This window comes from Chelonia mydas, chromosome 9 (genome assembly GCF_015237465.2).
Source record: "Chelonia mydas isolate rCheMyd1 chromosome 9, rCheMyd1.pri.v2, whole genome shotgun sequence".
In the NCBI taxonomy this organism is placed as follows: domain Eukaryota; kingdom Metazoa; phylum Chordata; order Testudines; family Cheloniidae; genus Chelonia; species Chelonia mydas.
The window spans coordinates 70,667,595-70,689,380 of record NC_057855.1 but is presented as its reverse complement, the minus strand read 5'-3'; the positions used below and the strand labels follow the sequence as shown (position 1 = coordinate 70,689,380).

Below are 21,786 nucleotides of genomic sequence, written 5' to 3'. Positions count from 1 at the left end.
AATGTTATGGAAAGCACAGAGGAGCAGACTGAAGATGAGGGTATGGATTTGTGACAGCAGCAGCCTTTCCTGTCCTGTGGTAATGCAGGGTTTTTTGGTTTTTAAAAACACCTATGGTGGACACAATAGAGGTGCTGTGGGACCAGTAAGGTCCCAGCTTTGCTTTCCTCCGAGAACAACTACAGGATGGAGGAAGTGGACAGTCAGCAGGATACAGTGTGAATTATATGGATTACAGAGTAACAGCCGTGTTAGTCTGTATTCGCAAAAAGAAAAGGAGTACTTGTGGCACCTTAGAGACTCATCAATTTATTTGAGCATGAGCATATTTCACATCCGATGAAGTGAGCTGTAGCTCACGAAAGCTCATGCTCAAATAAATTGGTGAGTCTCTAAGGTGCCACAAGTCCTCCTTTTCTTTTTGTTTATATGGATTAGCATCCCATGACAGTGATGGTGCCAGCCTGTCCCACTAGTCCATGGGAAGCAGGATGCCACTGAACAGGCCCCATTCCCAGCACTTGCTGGTCCTCAAACTGAAGTAATCTGCATTAAACTCATTCCCATGAGTCATATTAGTGCTGTTTAAGGTATTTAGAATGCACTATTTATTGTGTTTGAAACTTTTGTATCTGCTTAGCTAAATCACTGAGAATGAATCACTTACTTCCTCTAACATTCATCTTTGTAATGTGTTTCTCCCTAATCAAATAATCAGTAAGTGTTCAGATCTTATAAAGGTACAATTTACTGTGCAATGCAGTTAAACCACTTCATTTGTTTTAGTAACAAATTACAATAGAATTACAACTGGAATGCAATATAATTCTAGTTGAATATATAATTATAAAATGTTATTCCTTTGCCCCCCAAAATCAAGACTGAAATTTTAATGGAGCAAATATGTTACGTGTAGGGTTTACATCTCAGCATTTAAGACACGCATTTATCCCCATGAAGGAATAATCGATTAGTTTAAGTAATCGCTTCTAATAGCGAACAGTTAAAAAGTGATGAAAACAGGTAACTGTTTAACAATTTCTGAAAGGTTTATCTGCTGAACTGTAATCCATATTGAGGAACAGCCACCAGATGTTTCAATTACAATGGAATCTGATATTAACAGCTACTCAGTGATTAGAAAATAAAGATCTCTACAGACAGGTGGTCTTCGGAGAGGTGCATTTATCTTGAAGTTGCTTATTGAGGATCAAGCAATGCAGAAACAGGTGGCCTCCATAATGAGCTAGTCATTATGCATCATTCATTTATTGTTTGCCAAGGTGTTTGATCCAACACTATCTATTTGTGGTATTATGCACATTATATAGTTCCCCCCCCGATAATGAAAAAGTGTGTCTTTTGTTCAGGGGAAAGACCTGCACTACCTTCTTTAGGCAAACAAGAACATGTATTATTTGCTTTGAAGCTCAGATTCCTGGATTGTAAGGTACTCATCTTGAAGCATACCCAGAAGCTTTAGGCAACATAAAATGTAGCTACTCTCCTCCTGAATGGACTGAGCTGCAGTTAGTGTACAAACAAAAGTTCTCCTATCTCTGCACTGACTCCCTGGGTCACTTCCATGCACAGTTCAAGGTATTGATAACTTTTAAATACTCAGTCACCAGTGGACTAGTTACCTTATAAACTCTCACTAAGGTTAATATAAATTATGCCTTAGCATTGGACTTCCTAATAGCAGCAGCAAGGCATTCACCGATGAAGGCCTTTGTAGCATTCATTCATAGTAGGGAAGAGAGGATTCAGTTGTGATGAATGGAAGAACATCTCTTCATTCAGGCTGCTGAAGAGCAGAGTGGACTCCAAGTTTACTATCACCACACAGGTGTTTTTACCAAGTCCTGGCCTAGAGAAGACAAACACAGAATAACCATGCTACATCATCTCCCCCTCTCCCTTTGGAATTCATTGATTTTGATGGTCTAACAGAGCTTAGGGTGGCTACACGATACAAGGACTATTTATCTTATTTAAACCGCAGGGAGGGGAGAGCTCGGCTTTGTTTAGTAATTTAAAACCAGAACTAAAAACAAGACTCACATTTGAGGTCTGCCATGGTTTAATCTCACATAGGATGGGCATTTTTAGTTTTTAATGCCCCTCTTGCTGGAGACAACCTAAGTTACTTATTTGTTTTTAGTATTTTATTTATTTTGTAGTCAGGGCCAGCTCTAGGATTTTTGCCACTCCAAGCAAAAATTTTGGCTCCCCCATTTGTTTTTCGTGCCCCCCCCGTCCCCAGCTCCGCCCCTTCCTAACCCCTTCCCCAAACAGCTCACCTCCCCCCCTGCTCCCCCCGCTCCCCTGAATACGCCGCCACTCCGCTTCTCCCCCCTCCTTCTCAGGCCAGGGAGAGGCAGCGTGTTCAGGGGAGACGGCGGAGCAGAGGTGAGCAGGGGCGGGGGGGAGCGCAGGAAGTAGTGAGGGGCATAGAGGAACCGCTCCCTGCCCTAGCTCACCGCCGCTCCACCACCGCCGCCTCCCCCCGAGTGCACTGCCGCTTGGCTTCTCCTCCCTCCTTCCCAGGCTTGCTGCGCCAAACAGTCGTTTGGCATGCAGCAAGCCTGGGAGGGAGGGGGGAGAAGCGGAGCGGCGGCGGCACGCTCAGGGGAGCGGGCGGAGGCGAGCTGGGGCGGCGGGGGCACATTTCTAGGGGCGGCATGGCCAGCGCCGGAATGCCACCCCTAGAAATGTGCCGCCCCAAGCAGCTGCTTGTTTTGCTGGTGCCTAGAGCCTGCCCTGGCTGTAGTTCATGTGCCTAGTAGCTATTGTGATTAGAGGTACGGAAATAAGATGTGAAGCAGGGACTGAGGATGAACAGTGGCTTCACACAAAAAAAAAAAAAAAACCCACAAAAAATACAGTATTTTAAAATTATGAATTGTAACAGTTGAATAAATTATGATACAACTGGTGTAATTACATCTTCTTTGAGCTGTTGGCTAAAGAGAATTAAGTGTCTAGTAAACAAGTCCCTCTGGCTCTGCTTTGGAAAAAAAATTGAGAACCAAACAATTAACCCAATAGGCCCAAAAAAGGAAAAGGAAGCCTAAAAGCATCTGCTATTTACATATTTACTTTTAAAAAAATCATTTGTTTTGTCTAGAGAGAGAAATGATGATTTGGGAAAGGCACCAGGGAGCTCAAAAGAGAAGCAACAGTTCTAAGTGCGCAGGAAAGGTTTCTAATGTCTAAGGTTTCTCTGCTAAAGGACAGTCAAGGTGGCCCAGAAAACCGAGGCAACAGTTTCATTAAGTTAACACGAGACAAGGACAAGGTTACTCAGCCTATGAGGTTCCTCTCTACATAAAAAGTGTTTCTCATCTCCCAGTGAATGGTTATCCTGTTCATAAATAGGATATAAGAATTAAGGGCTAGATCCAACAAAGTGCTAAACACTCTGCTCTGTATCCAGCAAAGCACTTAAGCATGTGCTTAAACTTTAATTATGTAAGTAATCACATTGATTTCAGTGGCTTCAAAAACTTCAGAGGGACTGCTCACATGCGTCATGTACTTATGGCTATGTCTACCCAGCCCTGCAGTTCAGAATGCCCGGAGGCGGGTGGGAGGGAGAGGGTATGTGTGAAATGCGGGCACATTAGCATGCTGCACTATAACTTTCCCATGTGAACGCTGTGGGCACAAACTAAAAAGTTACCTAGTTCGCATTAACATCGTCCTCTTTAGTTAACACAGACTAGGTACCTTACTTTTTAGGCTGCCCTTGCAGCATCCATACATGGGAGTTACAGCACAGCACTTTAATACATGCTGCAATTCATACTGTAGCCAGCACTTCAGGGTGCTGTGTACACAAGCGCTAAGTGCTTTGCTGGATCAGGACCTTCAAGGATCAAGTCTTAGAATGAAAATGTCTTTGCTCTCCTGCCCCCCAATGCCATATTTTTAAACCATTCTTTAAATTAAAAAAAAATTACAGTTACATGATTGTAAAAAAGGCACATATTGTAAGATTCTCATGACTATAAAAAAATAAAGAAAGCCACCCACTCTTGTCAAGGTGTCCACTAAAAACCCAGTTCTACTCTCATTGAGGGGAATGGTGAAATGTCCATTGACTTCAGTGCTGCACAGTTAGAGTCTAAAAGGGTTTAGGAACAAAGAAAAATAATAATGATTTTTTGGCATTTATCGTTAGGCACACAAGAAATCAGCTCGCCTTCCGAGACACCAGCATTACAGAGACAGGCAACAAAGGGTTATCCAAGACATCTTCCTGAGGTCATGCATCATCTTCATTTAAATGAGTTTAGGTTTGGCCCAATTGTATTAATGAAGGATGTGCTATATCCTTGTAGTAAAAAGACAGATCCAACAAAAATAAAAGCCTGTCTCAGGTGCCTATCTGCCCCCCAGTCACCCATCTCTCACCTTGCAGGGTCCCAGGATCCAGGCTGATCCCAGAAGTCTACACAGCAATGAAACAAACCTCAAAGCCTGAGCCCGGGGGCAGATGTTTTTTCTTTATCGTGTAGACATACTTACTGAAATCAATGGCAAAACTCACATTGAATTCCACAGGGCCAAGACTTCACCCACAGTCGGACAGGGCTAAGTGGCTGAAAGCGAAGCTGACTCAAGTGCTCCTTTGTGAAAATGTAAGGACTAGATACTGCACTCAGTCAGATTCTCTCACAGAAATCAAAGTAAACTTAGTGTGGAGATCAAAGCCAGAACTGGGCTTTAAGTGGTCTATGGGAATCTGAGCCTCACAGCAGAAAACCACAAGCAAAAATGAAATGCACACCATTCCTCAGTGAAATGAGGTAAACCATCTAAAATACAGAAGATGGAAGAGCTTAGTGATCAAAGCTACAGAATGCTCATTTTCCACTCCGCTACCCCCATGACAAACAAAGGTCAATATGCTTTTATCTAAAAAAAAATAAAATAAAGTATCCCAAGAGTAAAATCATTTTCTTAAATTGAATATGTAACAGCTTGCTATGGAATACCTAATGTGTGTGTTCATAATTCAGTTAAGGGTCTTTTATTAACATGGATTAATGCAACCTATTATAGCACATCTTTTAAAAAACAGACTCATGGTTAATATGAGCGGAGAATAGTCTAGAGCTGGAGTTGCAAAATCAAAGTTTTCAGAGAGTTATCCTAATCTTTACAGGGAAACTGGAGAAACATCTTTCTGCCACAATATAGCATCCAAGTGGTCTTATTAAAGAAGTGTGTTTCAGATATAGTTTTCATGCAGTCATGTTTAACGAGATTATTAGTTATGCAGAACATTTATGCAGATAAGTGGAAAGAATCAAATATATTAAATAGATTTTCAAAGCTTGGACCAAACCAAGACTAGCTATAGACCGAAACTCATTATGGATTTTCTAATATTTTAGGGAGAAATTAGAGACCTTCCACTGTTACAGAAGGGCCAAAAATTAATTGCAACTACTACTGTTTCACAGCAGAGGGGGAGAAGATAAAGAAGCTACAAAGGGAGACAACTTTCCTGTACACTACAGAGCTGAGCTCCACATCAGCTCACAACATAGCAAATCAAAAGGAGCAAAACTGTGGAAATGCAAAAGTATGCTCTGCAAGTCGACTAATGCCAAATCCAGCTGTAATAGAAGTCTGGATCTGTGCTGTACTAGAACCCCAAAGCCCTCCCGCCACATCAGGCAGAGGGAATTCATTCAAGAATGCAAACCTATGTTCAGACCCAAATTTTACCGATGTGCTGAGTCAATGGGAGTTTTCCCTGTGTAAGGGAGGGTGAATCAGGCCCCAAGTGTAGCATCCTCTCACTGCGAGTGTGCACTACACAAGAGTGAAAAAAAAAAGTAGGCTGATACACACACACACACACAGTACTTTAGATTAAGGGGTTTGGCAACACGTTCAGGCCTTCAATACCCCTTGCCGACTGTTTTTTTTTTTTTTTCCTGGGGAGCCAAAGAAAGAATCCTTTAACTACAGTCCTATTGACAAATGTATTTGTTTCTTTCTTACACTCCCCCAACACACACGCACGCTTCCAACTCCCATTCTGAACATAAGAACGGCCATACTCAGTCAGATCAAACGTCCATCTAGCCCAGTATCCTGTCTTCCAACAGTGGCCAATGCCAGGTGCCCCACAGGGAATGAACAGAACAGGTAATCATCAAGTGATCCATTCCCTGTCACTCACTCCCAGCTTCTGGCAAACAGAGGCTAGGGACACCATCCCTACCCATCCTGGCTAATTGCCATTGATGGACCTATCCTCCATGAATGTATCTAGTTCTTTTTTGTTATAGTCTTGGCTTTTACAAGATCCTCTGGCAAGACGTTCCACAGGTTGACTGTGCGTTATGTGAAGAAATACTTCCTTTTGTTTTAAACCTGCTGCCTATTAATTCCATTTGGTGACCCCTAGCTCATGTGTTATATGAGAAGGAGTAAATAACACTTCCTTATTTACTTTCTCCATACCACTCATGATTTTATAGACCTCTATCAAACCCCTCCTTAGTCATCTCTTTCCAATCTGAAAAGTCCCAGTCTTATTAATTTCTTCTCAGATGGAAGCTGTTCCATATTCCTAATCTGCTATGAGCACATGATGTTTTCTGGATTACCATAACACAACTTTGTAGAACTGGTGGCTGGAGGTGACTAGGGTCTGTGTCTGAATAGCTATTTCCATGTGGAATTATATTTGACTCTGTCCTACGTGTACTCAGTTTGTAAATGAGATGCAATACTTGAAACTGATCCTATTTAGGGGTAGGCATGAGCATTTCAATATGCAGCTCTTCTACAGCATCTTCATCCAAGGATCCCAAAGCACTTCACGAGCATTGACCATATAAATCTTTATATCCCCATAAGATAATAAATTGATTAGAACATGGCAGCTGGGTAGCCCTGTAGAACAAGGCAGGAAAAAAATCATTCAAATGGAGGAGACTACAGTGGATGTTTTAAATAGTCAAGAAATAGTTGAAGTTTGGCAAGGTATTAGGACTACCACCAAATTTTTCCATACTCCTCTCTAGAAGTTATGATGGCTAGGCACCTCTTTTTGCTGGAAAGGCAATTAGTTTATATTAACTGTTGGTACAAAACAGTTCTGTGAACGGGAGCCTCTTTAAGTATTGGTGTATCTCTAGCATCTTTTTGAAAAAGCTGAGTTAGCCCCATGAAAGCAACATCTGAGCCATTTAACTGCTCTGTCAGCATTTTATAGTAAACACACACACACACACACAGAGAAGTCTGAGGCATTTATGCCTCAGGCTCAAACTGTGCGCACTGTTAATCACATCGAAGATCGGCTAGTCCATATATTTTGTAAAAGCATAACCACAAAGATGTATCATGGGAAGACAGGGTGCCAATGACTTAAGCTAAACTACTTTTTTTTTTTTTTTTTGGGGGGGGGGGGGGGAAGGAGGGAAGAATGACAAAAAAAAAGTCAGTCAACAACAAAGCATATTTTAGATCAAATCCAAAGGATGAGCTCCAACACTGGATTCTAATTTTACTTACACAAATGTAAACCAGAAGTGACTTCAGTTATTCCAATGCAACATGCTTACTTGAGATTAAACCACCATCAAACAGAAAACCTCACTAAAGAACTATTCCTTAAAACACACTAAGGCAGTTTAAAGGAGAACTATAACAAACACCGTAGTTTGTGAAACTTCTCTCTTAAAAGAGAAGTTCTTCAGCTTGAAGACCTGCTCTATGGAGTATTTGTTCACAAAATGAAAGACGTGCCCAGAACTGGCTGAGTATCAGAAAGATTCTGCAGATCACTACTGGTTCCAGTACATCAGGTTTAGACACAGGAGTGGAGTTTGTATATGTGACAAGCAATGGCTGATAGGAGAAAAATGAAAAGGGATTTATTGCTATACATCATCCAGTGCCAAGGGAAGCAGTTTGCTTTGATTCAACATGTGGAAACAACTCCTAGACACAATTTAGATCTGTCATAGATTCATAGATATTTAGGTCAGAAGGGACCATTATGATCATCTAGTCTGACCTCCTGCACAACACAGGCCACAGAATTTCACCCACCACTCCTACAAAAAAAACCTCACACCTATATCTGTGCTATTGAAGTCCTCAAATCGTAGTTTAAAGATTTCAAGGAGCAGAGAATCCTCCAGCAAGTGACCCGGGCCTCATGCTACAGAGGAAGGCGAAAAACCTCCAGCGCCTCTTCCAATCTGCCCTGGAGGAAAATTCCTTCCCGACCCCAAATATGGCGATCAGCTGTACCCTGAGCATATGGGCAAGATTCATCGGCCAGATACTACAGAAAATTCTTTCCTGGGTAACTCGGATCTCACCCCATCTAATAGCCCATCACAGGCCATTGGGCCTATTTACCATGAATATTTAATTACCAAAACCATGTTATCCCATCTTACCATCTCCTCCATAAACTTATCGAGTTTAATCTTAAAGCCAGACAGATCTTTTGCCCCCACTGCTTCCCTTGGAAGGCTATTCCAAAACTTCACTCCTCTGATGGTTAGAAACCTTCGTCTAATTTCTAGTCTAAATTTCCTAGTGGCCAGTTTATATCCATTTGTTCTTGTGTCCACATTGGTACTGAGCTTAAATAATTCCTCTCCCTCTCCGGTATTTATCCCTCTGATGTATTTATAGAGAGCAATCATATCTCCCCTCAACCTTCTTTTAGTTAGGCTAAACAAGCCAAACTCCCTGAGTCTCCTTTCATAAGGCAAGTTTTCCATTCCTCGGATCATCCTAGTAGCTCTTCTCTGTACCTGTTCCAGTTTGAATTCATCCTTCTTAAACATGGGAGACCAGAACTGCACACAGTATTCCAGGTGAGGTCTCACCAGTGCCTTGTATAACAGTACTAAAACCTCCTTATCCTTACTGGAAATACCTCTCCTGATGCATCTCAAGACCGCATTAGGTTTTTTCACAGCCATATCACATTGGCAACTCATAGTCATCCTATGATCAACCAATACTCCAAGGTCCTTTTCCTCCTCCATTACTTCTAATTGATGCATCCCTAGCTTATAACTAAAATTCTTGTTATTAATCCCTAAATGCATGACCTTACACTTCTCACTATTAAATTTCATTCTATTACTCCAGTTTACAAGGTCATCTAGATCCTCCTGTAGGGTATCCCTATCCTTCTCTAAATTGGCAATACCTCCCAGCTTTGTATCATCCGCAAACTTTATTAGCACACTCCCACTTTGTGCGCCAAGGTCAGTGTGTCTGTCTGTGTCTCAGCCGATCCTGGCTAAAAGGGATTGAGTTTGGGCTGGCATTCGTTTGAATGCTTTAATAAAGAAGGAATAGAACCTATCAAGGGGGATTACTGGCAGAACTTTTGCTAGAACAGTCACACTACCCTTCCCCATGCAGAATAAAACCAAATACTGCAGATGCAGCAAATGCAGTCAGTCACAGTCATACAATACATTATACTTCTCTGTTCAAAAAGGCACACAGTGTCCATGTCAGATACCAGCAGGGTTGGGAGAATTTTTTTTGATGACCACAGTGCCATGCTATTAATAGAGCTAGCCTCCCAAAACTCAAAAAGTGTTCCTGCTGTAGTCTGGCTACTCATATCTTTTAAGCAAAACAATGCCATTTCTATCCTCTAGGTGATTTGGAGTCATGGTCAAACAAGTTTGGATCTATTAGGTGACCTTTACACTCACACAGGACCCACTCCTGTTCTCACTGAAGTTAATATGTATTTTCCCCACATACTTAAATAGCAGCAAGATTTTAACTTATGCAGTTAAAGTATGGTTTTATCCTGAATTTGAATAACTACACTCTGGTAACATGGCTGCCATTTCTTCCTCCAGCTAAATACAGTCCAGAGGAAAAATGCACACTCAATTGTCCATAGCTGAAAGGGGATAAGACACCCCTTTTTATCTTGCAGGGATGTTGTAACAATACATTACTCACTGTGACATGGCACATGTTCTGTTCATAGAAAACCCAGATTCTAACCTTGCAAAAACTGTGCCATTGTTCAAGCCATGCAGAAAAAAAGAAAAAAAAAATGGTTTGGATCAACTGTCTCTTTGCTGTTGCCCCCCTGAAAGGCAAGCCCTAACCAGCTCCCATTCTTCCCCACCCCCTGACCATTTACAACATCCTTACTCTGAAGGCCAGACTTCTTGCTCAGTATCTAATCCTTTCTGTAGTCTGTGATGCTCCAACCCACAAGTAAAGGTACCAAATTTGCCTTAGGAAGCATCCCTTCCTCAAAGTGATAATGGGGAATTCTTAATTAAAATAATTACTACATAATCTATAGAGGAGGCTACAAAGTTTTATGATGTTTATTCCTGAAAAATTATTTTTCCAGGGCTTCTTCATATATTGCTTTAAGAGCTATGCAGGCTTAGAAATTAATTCCAATTTCTCAGTAGAACTTGAATTATGACTGTCTGTAGTAGTTTTCCTTTACATGATAGCACTTTTCAAATTGGCCACTTTTCTGAATCAATGAGTTACCCAGGAACATCATCTGAACAAGTGCAAAAAATCCCATTGAAGGATATACTAAGAAATTCTCTCTCATACTTCCGTCTTCAGTTAGAGGAAACTACTACTAGGAAAGTGGCATGTAATGCATAATTTTGGATTTTTTGTTTTGCTGGGGGTGAGGTTCTCTTGTATTTTGAAGGGGAATTTAAAAAAAACGGCTTTGCTGATTTTAGTTTTAAAAGATCTAATAAGAACTGACTCTTGCAATAGATAAAATACATTCACTGTCTGAATAAGCACTATTTTTCTAGAATACTAAACTCAGTGATAAAGTGCAAAAGCTTTAGCCTTAAATGAGCTTCTCCCATTTTATTTTTAATGCTGCTTAGAATCTTCAAACAGATAATCATTTGTACCTCAGGCAATTATGCAGAGAATGCTGCCATTAGTTGCCCAACATTAGATATCAGACAGTGCAAGAAGATGTTTCAGTTACTCACGCTCAAAAGCAAGTGATCTTAGATCTCCTACCCTTTGCAAAGAGTGCTAAAACCAGGAAGTATTCGAAGTACAGACAGTGAAACCACCACTTGTGTGTGTGCGCGCGCGCTGTTCTATCATTTTGAAAGTTAGTTTTAGCATCACAGTTTCAAGAAGCATCTAAAACTTTCCATACACAATGAAGTTACACAGTCACATCCATGATGGTACACATATACAAATACTGTTTAACCAAAGTTATAGTATAGGATATCAACTTTCAGTTACATTGGCCATTATTTTCCACTGTTCTGTGGCATAATATAGGAATCTGAACACAAATATTTTAAAATGAAAAAAAAAAAGCATGACAGTCAAATTTTCTTCTTCAAATCTCTGTTTGCATGGTGTTGGGGTTTTTTGTAACCCATAACTTAAAGGCCAAAAAGATTAGGAAAAGTTGAAGCTTGTTAGTATAGCATCCATGTAGGTTTCACACAATTTTGGAAGTTCACTGTTTCATGATGCTTATTGATTGTCCCTTGGCTTAAGAACTTTGATTTACTCTTCTGCAAGAATGCTGTAGATGTAAAATTATTTACATCTATAATGTATATGCTGTAAAATAATATACTCCTTAAGCTTAATAGTTTATTGTATGAGTTGCTGGCCAAAGGTAGGAAAAAAAATATATGAGAATGCACATCACAATAATACAAATAGTTAGTTTAATAAAAACATTTTCCTGAACACTATCATTCAGCTGTATCAAACACTAATTAGTGCTCTTCCCCTTGCCCCCAAGCCACAAGAGTGATTTAACTGGTTAGTCTCAAAATGGGGGGGGGGGGGGGGGGGAGGGGAACAGAGGAGGAGACTATCCAACAATCATCTATGCTCATCCAAACATTCTTTACCATGCATATATTCTTTTATTATTGCTTTTTAGGTATCTGAGTCAAAGCACTTAAAGTCAATGAACTTTAAAGTATGTTCTTAAAACTTACCATGTAATTTAGGTTACGTGAAATCTCTATGACAGTGTATTAAGACATGACATAATCTCACACTTTAATGGTTACATGAGTTAGATTATCAAATGATACGGTGGACTGACATTTTAGAGACTGATCAAATTAAACATTTTTGGGATGAAATAATTTGCGGCTAAATTAACAGATACATAGATTAAACAAACTGAACGGAGGTTGAAAAAAATTGAAATAATCTTTCCCACACAATTTTCATGTTTGCATGTCTATACACCCCAGTAGAGCAAGTTGTTTAATTTACATTTATCTGTTAATTAGCCCCTTGTTTATTTAGTGCACAAGTCACAAACAGATCCTGATTAATTATGAAAAAAATTAAAATTAATTTAAGAGTTTACACAAATAGTTTTGCAGAGCAATGCAACTACATCACATGGTATTGCTTCCATGTCAGATACTTTCAGAATTTGTATTTTCATTAATAGTCGTAGTTGTCCAAATATTCAAGGATAATGGAAGTTCATGAGTCTGAGTAAGCCAAAGCTTGGCACATTTATTTATAAAAAAACAAAACTAAACACTAATCAATGTTTTTACTATTTAACCAGCTGTACTCCCTAGTTCCAAAGTGTCTCAGTGACAAATTCCACATATACAGAGTTCTTGATACATTAGACAAGTGGCAAACACCACCAAAAAGATATTAGAAACCTGTTTCCAGCCCTGTCTGGCAGATTCAAGGAATATGGAGAAGTACTCTACCATTGGAATGCTTATCTCTTACAAATATCCAAAACTTTAAAGCCTTGCCATCCTCAGAAGTTATATAATGCAAGAGTACCACAGCAATTGATGCACTGAATTTCATGTACAATTCCTGTCACCATCATACAAAATTAATGTTAACAGTTCTGAGGTAATTAGCACGAATTAATGTAAAATGTAACTTCATTTACAAAGCATATCATTCAATATGCAAGCCAAGCTGTGCTAATTCAATAACCCTTCATTAAAATATCTTACTTATTAGCAATGATTGGGTAATGTGGTTGTCTAGGGTGAAGACCAGTTGAAATTGGGTATTTCACTGTCAGCAAGTTGGAATTGTTTCATTACTTTTAGATCAATTTACTAATTAAGAAATTACAACTTATTTAAAAACAAAAGAAGCTAGAAAGATGCAATTTATATTAAATGCTTTAAAGACTGAAATTCTCCTGACAGGTATTGTTCGTCTCAAGATTCCAACTCAGACCTTAAGCTTCTAAGCTGGAAATTTTGCTTCTGTCATCTTCCTTCCCACCTTATTAACTTGGAAAAATTTCAGACATACATGCACTAATATTCAAAACAGAATCAGCTCAGACATAAGCGTGCAGGTCTCTCCATGGGTTGGGTTTTGGTTTGTCTTAAGAGTTGACTACTTACTTCAAAAACATACATACTCGTGTGCTGCTGTTATTGCTAATTATGAATAAAAGTTCTCTCACTATGGTTTATAAGTTAAAGAAGAACAGAAGGGGTAAACATGATAGCAGTGATGAGTATGATGGTGGTATATTTACAGTAATGTGGTCACCTTTCAAATTTGAAAGTTTATAGTACAGCTGTACTCGCAAAACTCGCAAAACATTGACATAAATGAATAAATAGCAACTGGTAATGTAATTTAAGATTCACCCAGTTTGTCACTATATTTTACTGTCAAAATGTGTGACCACGAAGCAGGTAGGAAGGATAAATGTTTTTAGTGAGGGGAGGAAAGTATTTTGATTTGTAAACAGAGCAAACATGGTACGTGTAGTTAATTATATGTATGAACCATCAAACTGTCATTTTGATATTGTCATCTTAAACTGGAAAGACACGGCAAAGACGCTACTCTAACAGAAATTTGAGCAGTAAATGAAATCATTTTTTAAAAAGGTCCTACACATTTTAAGAGACCAGATTTTGGGGCTTATAAGAGAATCTATAATCTCATTAAGAAAGTACTTTATAAGCAACAATGGTTTTCTTCAGTATTTATGAGAGGTTTACTCAATGTCACCAAGGAAAATAGCAACTTAAAAAAAAAAAAAAAAGGGTGGGGGAATTCCATGAAAACATAATAGAAAGTTTCAGCAGCACTATACTTTATCTTGTCACATGCAGTAGGACCTTGAAAATAGTGAACTGCACCACATATCTAAATGATGTGAGGAGTTTTGGCTTTAGACAGGTATGGGTTATAGCAAGAAGTGTGTTCCTCAAGAGTCATCCACAGGGTATTTAAAGGAAAGCCATATTCTCTCTTTAGTATCTGAATTTTGTCCACAGCCCATTTTCACTTTGCTGCAAGTGCCTGCCCACTGGGAGAGCATGTGCATGGAAAGAGCAGCACACCTATATATGGGCATGGCTCCACCCACATCATGAAGAAGTTATGTGATTTCCCCTACTTCTGAAGTGACTACCAGTAGTCACAACAGTAGAGGAGGACAGAAGATGCTGCTTCTCTTTATTCCAAAACCAAGGGATATGTAGGTGCTCATTTACAGAGTGAAAGTAAAACTGATAGGACCTACACTGCCTCCTCCACAGCTGGGAGTAATTACTACCTGGCTTCTATCTCCACTTCATGCAAAATGTACTCTCTGTCCCAGAGTCAGAGAGTATGAAACAGTCTCCCCTATAACTGCTCACTGTATTGTCTGTAAGTGTACCATTCAACATTAACACAGCAGGCTCTGAGGGGCAAAATGAGTGGGACCCTGCTTCAGATTGGGTGAGTGCGACCTGGGAACATAAGAGACTACATTTAGAAAACACCAGAGCAGACATCCAATCCAGCTTGTTTTTTGCAGGACAGAAATCTATAGCAGGGGAACAGAAACTCTTTAAGATGCAATTCTGGAACTACCCCCAAAATTTTTTAAGAATGGTTAGCTTTCCATACCTGCTGGAGTCTGGTCTCCTGAGTCCCTCAGTGGTTTTCATCTGTGCCTGAAATATTTACTATCTACTGTACTGAGGTTGAGCTAGTTTGTAAAGGATAGACTGGAGAGAAATTATACAGGATGAAAAAAAAATGACACAGGCATGCTGCATAGAAAGAAAAGCAACGTCTCACTTAATAGGTCTGCATTTTGCTATTATGGCAAAGATTAACCTACCAAAAGTTATTTTTAAATTATCTATGGTATAGACTATTATTTTCTTGAAAAAGTTATGTTCTGAATCAATTAAAAAAAAAAAAGACCAATTTTTCCATTCTCCACTCTAAAGTGGTAAACCAGTAGCATTATTCAGGCATAACTAGGTATAACTATCCTTCCAAACTCTGATTTTGATCCCATTCTTCCCCCAATAGGATTTGACTGAATATTGGATTGAGGCTTTGACAGATTCTGCTAGAAGCAAAGCTCATTCTCAAAGACAAGCAAAGCCACTGAAGATGCCCTGGAAAATAAATGGCGCTGTGTTTTGTGAAGTACTTCAAAAAGGATGATTTGGCAGAAAAAGGATACAGACCACAGTTAATTTTAAAAATCTATATATTCCAGATAGAAGAGGATATTGGATAAAGTAGTATGAGAGCCTGGCTGTTTGAAAATGAATGCAGGACACGGTCATTGTCGAAAATGGAATCTCATTTGTTTACATTTGAAAGCTGCGCTTGCTACAGTGCAGTGTTCGCTGTCATATTCCGTGGCCCTGACACGGAATATGGGTTTGGTGCATTGGTCACACAGTCCTTGTAATTATATATCTGTATGTTATCACTAATACACACTACATGGCTACAAGTTTTACTGTTTATCAGCAAGCACCATTACTCTCCCACCCCCCTTTCACACTCACCTACAGAAGAGAGAAAACAAATATACTTTGAGAGCACATTCTTGAAGGTAAGGTCTTATCAGTCCAGGGCTAGTGTCTCTCTTTGAATGACCTTGACAAGGTCATAGGGAATAGGAATTAAATGATTGCAGGCTGCTGTGCTCAACAATACACATCACAAATTTGTTTGCAATGTGTTCTGCAGTCTCAGCTCAGAAAAGCAGAGATGGAGTGTTAATAGTATTAAAATGTCTCCATGCTGCTACCAGACTTGCAGTATAAAAAGCAAGAAAAAAAGTCTTACAATCAGATCATTCTTTACCCATATCTATTTAGATGTATGCTCTTATGCTTTGTACACATTCATAAAGCAGTTGTGTCAGGGCCCCCAAAACATTGGTAACATCCGAGAAATAAGTTGTAATATTTACACACACCCCCCAAAAAAATATCAGATGTGATGGCAATTGGATCAAAAGCATTACCAGTATGTTTTGATTGCTTTATAAACAACAATTAGGACATTCTCTTCCTTTCTAAGTCACTGCATTTATTTCTTTTTAATCTTCACCATGGACCACAAAAAATTCAGAGGAAAATATTCTCTTTCCTCTGCCTGCTATAAAAGCTTTCAATACATCTGTTAAATTACCACAGACAGGTAGGATGAGCCTTCTCATGCCACTGTTTTCAATGCGATCACTGTTATTCAGAGCACTTGCCAAGAGAGTTTCCCATTGTCAGAAAACAGAGGAAGGTCTCCCACGCAGACTGAAGGAGCCCCATCAGCTGCAATGTGCTTAAATATATGAAATACATAGTTGTCAGGAATTCCAGCTTTTAAGAGTTTGGGTGGGTTGTGGCCTCACCAGAAGAGAAGCAAATGAAACAGACTCAGGATATTTCCTCCTGGGCTATTTTAGTCACAATCTAAGTACAGAGTTACTTTTCAGCCTTGAACAACGATAGCAACAAAGTTCTGCCAGAGAAACTCTGTCTTCAGAACTCCAGCTACTACATACATTTCTCCTCACCTGTAGCCAGAGGCAGTTCTTTTCCTTTCTGTTTCTTCAAATACACCCATTACCCAATCTGCTGGGTGTCTGGGTCTGCTTACTCCACCCCCACCACACACACAAAACTCCCAGGCTACACTCAAAGTGCCTCTTTCACCAGGCTATCAGGCACCCAAGAGCCAATGTCTATCTCAGTCCAAACAAGCATGCTCACATTCTTCCACTACATGGGGGGGACACAACAACATTGCCTTTAATGCTGTTTTTACATGTTCCTAGCTACACTGTTAACACTCACCTAATGACTGAGGTAGGAGAGATTGCGTTAGCTAGGTCCATCTGATACCATACAAGAATTATAATAGAGCAAATATCAGTTGTATTTTATTCACCCATAACTATTCTTGGGACATATAAGATCAATGTATATAATTTAGGAACAAGTTAAAAGAGAAAGCCAGCAGCATATCCAGCTTTTTAGACTGCTAAAAACAAACAAAGTCTGCTATTTACTTCTCAGGCATCACACCCTTTACTCTACTCTGTCAGGCCATTATGGCTCTCTCTACCACACAGCGTGTACAGGGATATTGACTCTCCCAGCCCAGCATCTTTTGCTCCATTATTTGCTCAGCACTCTAACTATTTAGGGAACGGTCTTGGGATTGGTGATCCACTTGCTGAGCCTGGGCAACATAGTGTGCTTCCACACCACTGGTCAGAGCAAGATGCAGGATACAGATGAGGAGAGGTTACTCTATCTTGCTTATCAGTATGGGTACTACTAGACTGGTATCAGCCAAGTAAAATGCTATATGTATCTGCTTATGGCTGCCGGTATTTCAGATTATATCTGTATACTTTAAAGGAGAGCAGCTTTCTTTGGCTAAAACAACAATCTGGGGTTTCCTATGGAGGTAAGATTCTAGTAAGTCAGCAATGAGTATTTATGGCCTAACTTCAAGTTTCTCAGAGAGGCTGGAAAATTTGGGGAAACTCCCAAAGACCTCTCTCTTCACTTTCCTCCCCTTACTGCCATGCAGTCCTTCCCTTATAGGAAGGATGACTCTGTTTTCCCCCAGCTGGGTCTAATCCTTAATTACCTGTCTGCCTTCTATGTGCCATAGAATGAGCTAATTGGGCTCTCCAGTTCCCCATGATTCTGTCCCTGCCAGCGTGTAATTCACATCCCCCTCCCAAGGACATTTAGAAATAGGTGACAATGTTTAATTCAATTTTGAAATGTTGATTCATAACCAAATGAACATTTCTTTCCAATGTGGTGTTTGTTTCAGTTTTTCCAAACTGACACGTTTCATTTCTTTTTGGCATTCTCCCTGCTTTTTCCTCACCTAACCCCCCCCCCCACCCCCCCGCCAAAAAAAAAAAAAACCACAACCAAACAACCAACCACCTCTTTCCTTCCACTTGAAGGGGGCAGGGGGAGAGTTTTACAAGTGCAGGAAAATTCACTCTAACTTTAGTTTACTTATTCTAATTGGTAAATGGCGGAATAAGACTATGTTTTCTAATGTTCAAAGGTTGATTAGAAGCAATCCTGAGTTTTTGGTGTTTTCATTTTTCCCCCACCCCAATCGGGGGAAAAAAAGTTTTACTGAAATTAGCATTTTCCAGTGGCAAAAACTGATTGCCCTTAAATTACATTTTCCAATAGGAAAAAAATGGTCAACAAATTTCAAGCAGCTCTAAGCAATACTATGACAGTACTCCATGTAGTACCAAGTGGTAGAAGAATCATTAAATCTGAAATATAAAGCCAAAATGAATCTTAAATAATTCACACCAGCCTCTAATATACTCCCTATAATCACTCATTCAGTATTTCAGTGACAAAAAATATAAATCTTGTCCGAGATGTTAATCTTATAGCACTTAGGTCTGACTATACATAGGCATAGGAGTAGGCTATGACAAAATTAGGTCAGTTTGAACATGATCTTCTTTCTATTATCAGAAAAATATATCCCCACCTACCTTTTCAGGTTTTTATTAAAAATTTATTTTGGACACTACAGAATAACAAATTGCATAAGTGGCTCCACAGATAATGATATCAAGCACGGGCAACTGGTTTACACTGGAGTTTATTGACCCTGTTTTCTTATATTATGGCAACATTATTGGAAATGTTAAGACAAAATACAGGAAACACCTACACAACAAAACACAGCAGTGTTATCTGAATTATTTTTACCTGAGCCCCAAATCCTAAGAAATTACTTGCTAAATAGAACATCAAGTTAACATTAGACTCTAATGATACTGTAGCACAGTGGTCACTTACTGAGGGCCCCTTCAGGGGCACAGTTTACTTTACAGGCAGTCTGCCCCTAATAGCCCCCAACGCCTTCTTCTGGGCCCTTTAAGCACTCCAAATAGAGCTTCTGTGAGCCAGACCAGAGACTTCCCATGCTGGTTTAATATCAAATAAAGCTCAGCTAGACCTCAGAGTCCTTATTATAAAATAATCCAAACAATCCTCAATAAGCCCAAGACAAAGTCCAAAATCAAAATTCAAGAGTTCATACTTACTTCCCATTCTTCAGCCACATCCAGAGCTCTTCCACTGTCAGACTGCTCCATCTGAGTGGAGTTCATTCCTGCTTCATTTTGGTGTTAGTATCTCCTAATTCCTGAGCTTCTCTCAACTACCCCACCACCTTCCTACTGCCTTCTACATTTGAAATTATCTGATTCCCCTCAGGTGGGGCTCATCTTGTTTAGCCCCAGGCTCTCCAACCAGAGAGCAAGCACCCTGTTACAGATACCATAAACACTCCATAAAATTATTTACTGCTCCCACAACTTTCCCTCTCCCACTCTTGTCCCACTGGAAGACGACATGATTGGTTTTGCTAATTTGATTTACCTCTGAAGCCTGTTCACAGTTATTTTTAAATACTTCCATTTAGCAACAAAGCAGCTTGAATGATTACTTTTGCAGAAACATTCAGCAGATATGTAGCATAAGGCTATGGCAAAACTTCCCTCAGCAATGCTGTGGCTGCCTTGAGATTTCCAAATACTGTATGTACAGTATTAAATCATAAAGTACTAAGTAAAGATAAAGGTATTGATAGAAAGCAACAAAAGCAAAAACACTCTAGTTAAGTCCTAAATTCTGCCCTTAACTCACTGACCAGCACAGACCTACATCGTCTTCCCCTCATACTTTAGATTTGGCTGCACATAAAATTGCTGGCCATAATATCCTTCTCTAAGGACGCTTTCTTTAAGCCAAGGAGAGAGAGATTGATGACTAAGACTATTGGGGGACTGAAGTCAGAACTAAAATAAAAATGCCTGTCCCCAGATTTCTTGCTTTATCCCATTGATAAATAACATCAGATATAAAATAATAGCCCCTCTTGCCATTTTAAGCTTCCTTTGCCACCTTCAGAACCTTTAAAAGTTGCATTTCATGTATAGCACTTTCTTTTCAAAGGAAATTTGAAGCCAATACAGTTGTGACAAGTGACATGCATTCTCTCACACTCAGCCATACATTTTGACAGATTTTGTTGTTTGAGGCCAGGAGTAGTTGGAAGAGGCAAGCCAATTTCCTGGAACTACCGCTGTCTGTATGTAGCCTTGTATCCCTTGGCATTCACCAAAGGAAAAGATCTTGCCAGAGCCTTTGAAATTCAAGCCTGCCTCCCTTCTACAAGTTTAAGTTGGGAGTATAAAGCTTGGTTAGACTGTCTACTAAATACTGAGGGTACATCTACACTGGCAGAGTTACAGCGCTGGCAGTTAAAGAGCCACTCAGAGAGCACTGAAAGGAAACTGATGTTGTGTGTTCACACTGTCAGCTGCCTGTGCAATAGCGGTGTTCACACTTGCAGCGGTATTCGGAGTGGTGCACTCTGGGCAGCTATCCCACAGAGCATCTCTTCCTCTTCTGCTGCTCAGAGTTCTGGGAAGGCAGAAAGGGTTGTGGGGCATGCTGGGTCCTGTCCCAATGCCCCATGATGCATTGCTTCGCATCCAAGAAATCCCTGTGCTTCTGTCCACATTTGGCGCCATCTTTCAACGGTTTGTGTACTGTGCGCTCTGCTCTGCTTCTTCGGTCTGCAGGAACGGATCCTGCACTGTTGCCAATATTCTACTCACTCTTACTAACACATCACAAGTGGCAATGGATTTATTCCTTAAACTACAAAGGAAAGAGCAGTTCGACATTGATCTCGCCACGTGTAATAGCTATGACCTGAGATTGTTTGTGGCATTTACGGAGGTGCTGACCGCAGAGGAATGCTGCTTTTGGGGTCGGAAAACAAGCACTGAGTGGTGGGATCACATCATCATGCATGTCTGGGATGACAAGCAGTGGCTGCAGAACTTCCGGATGAGGAAAGACACTTTTATGGGACTGTATGCTGAGCTCGTCCGCACATTGCGGCGAAAGGACACAAGAGTGAGAGCTGCCCTGCCATTGGAGAAGCACATGGCGATTGCACTGTGGAAGCTGGCTACTCCAGACTGCTACCGATTGGTCGCTAACCAGTTCGGAGTGGGAAAGTCGACCATTGGACTCATGTTGATGGAAGTGTGCAGGGCCATTAATTGCATCCTGCTCTGAGAGACCGTGACTCTGGGCAACGTGCATGATGTGGATGGCTTTGCATAAATGGGCTTCCCTAACTATGGAGGAGCGATAGATGGCACACATATTACAATTCTGGCACCAGACCACCAAGCCACTGAGTACATTAATCGGAAGGGGTACTTTACATTGGGGTTCTCCAGGTGCTTGTGGATCACCGTGGGTGTTTCACTGACATTAACACAGGCTGGTCCGGAAAGGTGAATGATGCACGCATCTTTTGGAACACTGGCCTGTTCAGGAAACTGTGAGCAGGGACTTTCTTCCCAGACTAGAAGATCACTATGGGGAAGTCGAAATGCCCATTGTGATCCTGGGAGACCCCGCCTACCCC

The 21,786-nt window shown here is 40.3% G+C and overlaps 1 long non-coding RNA gene across 2 annotated transcripts in view; it reads right to left on the bottom strand.

Moving 5' to 3' along the window:
* The window catches only part of LOC122461740, an 89,218-nt gene extending 69,649 nt beyond the window's left edge, over positions 1–19,569 (bottom strand). For both annotated transcript variants that reach the window (XR_006283888.1, XR_006283887.1), the window contains exon 1: positions 19,379–19,569. This is a non-coding gene — a long non-coding RNA (uncharacterized LOC122461740). The remainder of the gene's footprint in view (positions 1–19,378) is intronic.
* Between the last annotated feature and the right edge of the window lie 2,217 nt (positions 19,570–21,786).